The sequence below is a fragment of the Petromyzon marinus genome, chromosome 17 (genome assembly GCF_048934315.1).
Source record: "Petromyzon marinus isolate PM22_M1 ecotype Great Lakes invasive population chromosome 17, UKy_Petmar_22M1.pri1.0, whole genome shotgun sequence".
Taxonomy (NCBI): Eukaryota; Metazoa; Chordata; class Hyperoartia; order Petromyzontiformes; family Petromyzontidae; genus Petromyzon; species Petromyzon marinus.
This window is the reverse complement of record NC_133683.1, coordinates 1,145,280-1,149,873: the sequence shown is the minus strand read 5'-3', so window position 1 is coordinate 1,149,873 and position 4,594 is coordinate 1,145,280. Positions and strand designations below refer to the sequence as shown.

The window sequence follows — 4,594 nt, the reverse complement described above, 5'->3', positions numbered from 1 at the left end:
ATGTTAAGCCTTCTCTTTTGAATACAGTGTGTTTTAAACATGGAGTTGTCTCCAGCTAATTCTTAAATGTATATCATTCATAATGTAGTAGTAGGCAGGTAGTGCATTTATGACACTTCAATTGTACATAGAGCTTGCAGGTGTGATGAAGGAAACCATGGGAAAGGCTGGAATTTTTGTTGAAAAAAGGACAACAGCCACAGTAGCTTAAGAGACCTAACGCGAAGTGGTCGACACTGGCCCATGCGATCGCGTTGCGACAGCGGACCCACTTTCCGCACACAGCAGCTCCTCATGGTGCCCCCCATACCAGGACCAGTGGTGACCTTGTAGCCACAGCCATTCCTCTCCCTGGCCCCATCCGGTCCAGGCATCCCAAATCGTACAAAATGTACTGCAACGGTGGTGAGACAAACAGCCCTTCGGGCGACAGCACGGTGACGGACACAAGCCCTCGCGGCAGCCTGGGCAGCACGCTGCTCCGGACCGGAAGCGGGGGCTAGCACAGCCCTGTGGTGTGCGGAGAGCAGTGCTGCTCGTAGGCGAGCGGTGCGCTGGACGCCTACATCGAGGACTTTGAGCAGAGCGGAATCTGTGCGTCACCGCCACCCAGGATACGTGCAGAGCACAGCGCCGCGCAGCATGGCGGAGCGGAGACGCGCGGAGGAGAGGAGGATGCACAGTGTGGATGAAGGTGGGTTGCGCCTCTCGCCACGCGAGGAATCGCTCCGTGGTGCTTGCACTCGAGTGGCTATCGAGTGTGCACGCGGTGCAATGGTATTGAAGCTATAGTAATAGGTTTTTACCCTTTTATCTGGCACAAAAACTGACACCTTTATACAAGGGATCATGTTTGCAATAACCACAACACAAGTAGTCAAAATGCAAACAAAAAAGACAACTCTGATAATATGCACTGTCCTTGAATTTGATTGGTCCATACCCGAGATGGCTTTTCTGAGATCCCAGTCTCCACTGGTGTTGGACCAGAAGACGCAAAAAGGCGTCTTCTTATTCTTAGCGTCTTCTTGTTTGCATTTTGACTACTTGCGTTGTGGTTATCGCAAACATGATCCCTTGTATAAAGGTGTCAGTTTTTGTGCCAGATAAAAGGGTAAAAACCTATTACTATATCTTGTTACTGGCAAAGGAGGTCTCATAAGGTATCGAAGCTAGTTGACTGGAGGGGGGATAATTGGAGAGGAGAACCCCATTTATTTGCTTGTACTGGGTGCTTGTCAATTATGCTATGCTATCATGAATGTAATGTAATTCCCCTAGAAAAAAACCCTTAATAAGGTCTAAAGATACATTTTCGTGAGAGTCCCACACTGGGATGCTTGGCAAATTCCATTAATGAGTTCATTTTATGTCAGAGAAAACTATCCACAGTAAGCACACGCATATGAGAGGATAGCATAGGTCTGAACAGATAGGTCGGAGCATGCATTTCTTTCTCCTGTCATCTTCCAGCAACTTCACTGATTATCGAGTTTGTAAAGTTTGTGAAATCTAAGTGATCCTCCAACCTTTGTGTCAAAATTTGCAGATCCTAGACTGGACACATCTGAAGTTTAAACAATAACAGCTCATGCACTGATTTATCCCATATTCTCACAAACTCCACAAACGGATAACATCATTAGTTACTGATGGTGCAAAGTAAGGCAACATTGCAGGATTGCCGTTCAGGGGTCAAGGAATCTAGGGGAGAGCAAATTCATTGTGTACCAGTAAAATGTCTGTGGGTCTTACATTGCAGGTGGCATGCTGCCTGTGGAGGACCTCATCTCGGGCACGTGCAGCCTCACTGCTGCGCTGCAGCGGTCATGGCTTATAGCCCGACGGTCAGTCTAACCACGGACCAGTTCCTAGAGGCGCCAGTTGACGGTTCCTCCAAGTCCTTGTTCCGCTCGCCTGGCGCCCACCGAGACCTCGCAGTGTCGCACAGAGGCAAGCGGTCATCTCTCGGGGTCACCGCGCACAGCCTCGACGCATCATTGGTGAGGGGCAATAAGCCAACTGAACGGTTGAGCTCAACAGCGAGAAGCAACAAGGCCCTGATGCCATTAAATGAGTCGGCAAAGCCCAAAAATTATTTCTTTTCTAACCAGAAGAATGTTTTGTTGTACTTACGGAGCAGTGAAGCAACTAGGCGTGAGCACTTGCCGAACGGCGGCTGTGCGACAAGTACCTATCCCAGGTGGTTGACAAGCCAAAAGGATGAGCTGGATGTGTCGGGGATCACGAGCATTCCTGAGCTCAGGTACCCGGCCTGGCTGCGTGACTGCGATGTGGACTCCCAGACCAGCAGCCACGAGATGGATACCAGCACGAAGAGAGCAGGTGCCGCTCAGAGCCCGCAAAGCAGACCAAAGTACCCAGAGTGGCTCAAAGATTTGGACATCTCTGGCCTTACGAATGTAGCCAACGAGGAGCCCGTGTCAGAGGACCTTAGATCCCTAGGTGTGTGTGTGTATATATATAGTCTGTATATAGCAGATGACATTTCATATGTTTTCAGGTACATATTCAGTCTTTTCTCACAGAGACGACTGAGCGGCCACCCATGTGGTTGTGACGTGCGATGCGTGATTCTTGATGCACAGCCTCATTGGAGGAGCTGCTGAGCAGGGCGCGCATGGAGTTGGAATCCCCCGGCTTGGAGGCCCCCTCCCCGGGCAGCTTCAACACGGACGTCTTCCTAGGGGCTGATCGTCCCTGGGAAAACCCCTCCACGCCATTGTGAATTTATCTTTATATTCACACTCACGCACAGCATAGAGGCTGCACCGCCTCTAAGTATGATGTCAGATTATGAATGTTATAAGCTAAGCAGGTAAGCCTGGTTATTACTTGGATGGGAGACTATTTGGTAATAGCATATATTATAGATTTTGGCTGCTAGGTAACCAGGAGTTAGTAATACAGCAATGGAATCTTGAATCTATATCCGGAGTTTTGCATTTTACTCCCTCTGTTTTCACCGGGTTCTCCGATTTCCTCTCACATACCACTCGCTGATGAAATTTGCAAAATATCACTGCCAAACCCGCCTGAGACTTGGTGAGATTTTTCTGGCTTCCACCATGATAATAAGTCAACCAAGTAATTTTCTCTCAATCGTGTCTCTTCTCAGGGCCGTGTACCACCTGTCGCGTCTGAAAGAGCTGGTTGACACCATCAAGGAGAACAAGGATGGCTGCATTTTAAGGCGGTGGTCGAGGTTTGTACTCAGAAGGATACGTTCGCTTGGTCCTGCTAATTCATGGTTGTTAAACATCAATGGTACTTCAGGTGCTGTGGTGTGAATCGCAATTACTTGTGAACTTGTGGGGCCCATGGGGCACAGTAATTGCCCTGTTAATGGAAGTGCCACAACAAAGTATTGGAAAAATGTGATGAAGTTCGTTCAGGGTTGGAGTTAGTGAATGGTTGCAGCAATATTTTGCACAGCAAATCCATGCAGACTCAAATGTCACTTGAAAGAGAACGGATATGTGAAAAATATTGTGAGCACAACTAAACTTATTTTGGTTTTATCCATTTTGGAAGGAGACTACTTTATTGGGAACATACATGCTAGTATTTGTGTAGTTATAAACATTTGGGAAATCACTGTAAAAGTACATTTGCTTATTTAGATTGCACTATACCTGTATTGTAAAATTTCAGAACCTTTTATGTAACTTGTAATCAATAAACCAAAGTTGCATATTGTATGCAACCCATGACTTGGATTGTTTTTATCATGTCTTGTTTAGCATGGTTGGTTATGTACAGTGTGAAAGAAATTCAACATACATTAAATATTTTCTGATATTTGAATGTTTATATTGTACATGTATATTTATTTTACAATAAATCTGAGACAAAGGCTTATACACATGGAATTGAAAATATTCAGCTATGATTTGTATTTCTCAAGTATTTTAAGAAAAGTCAGCGAGTCTCGTGACATGTCTTCACATTTGGGGGTGATGATTGTGATGGATATACAAGCATTAACCTGCTTACATTCCTAGAGTATGTAAGGTGAATTTGGGCATTCTGGGTGATTGGGTTTTAGGCCAAACACAGGCAGATGGTTGGGGATAGATGTTTTCAAGCATCTATTAATTATTCATCGGCATGTACTATCTTACTATGATGTAAAGTTCAAAGACATGGTTCATGAAGGGAATGGAATAAAAACTCAACTGTGCACAAGTATGGAGGAATTAATACTTGGAATTCAATGCAAAGATCTGGCCATATGGCGTTTACTGGGCACCAGGGTTGCCAAACAACACATGAAAGATGTGTATCAGGCACAGCCTCTGCATTATGAAAAAAATATCACTTCCTGAAGAAGTGCATTTTGCTCCTGTCTTAGGTCACCAAAATAAATTAGAGCAAATGTGACTCGACTGACACAGGCAGCATTTATACTTGTGAAGTGTTCTCCTTCCGACGTGTGGTGTGTGTCGCACACACTGTCGAAGACGAGGTAGTTGCAGGAGACACCGTCTCTTTATTATCTTGTTCACACCAACTCCGGCCTCACTCGACCACGTTGCCATAGAGCCCGGCCTAGACACGACCCTGTCCGTGT

The 4,594-nt window shown here is 45.9% G+C and overlaps 1 long non-coding RNA gene across 1 annotated transcript; it reads left to right on the top strand.

The window, feature by feature from the left end:
- Positions 1-1,764: 1,764 nt before the first annotated feature.
- Positions 1,765-3,740, top strand: LOC142924791 (uncharacterized). Its single transcript, XR_012941863.1, has 3 exons — positions 1,765-2,003; positions 2,610-2,745; positions 3,140-3,740. It is a non-coding gene; the product is annotated as an uncharacterized LOC142924791 (long non-coding RNA).
- Positions 3,741-4,594: the final 854 nt, after the last annotated feature.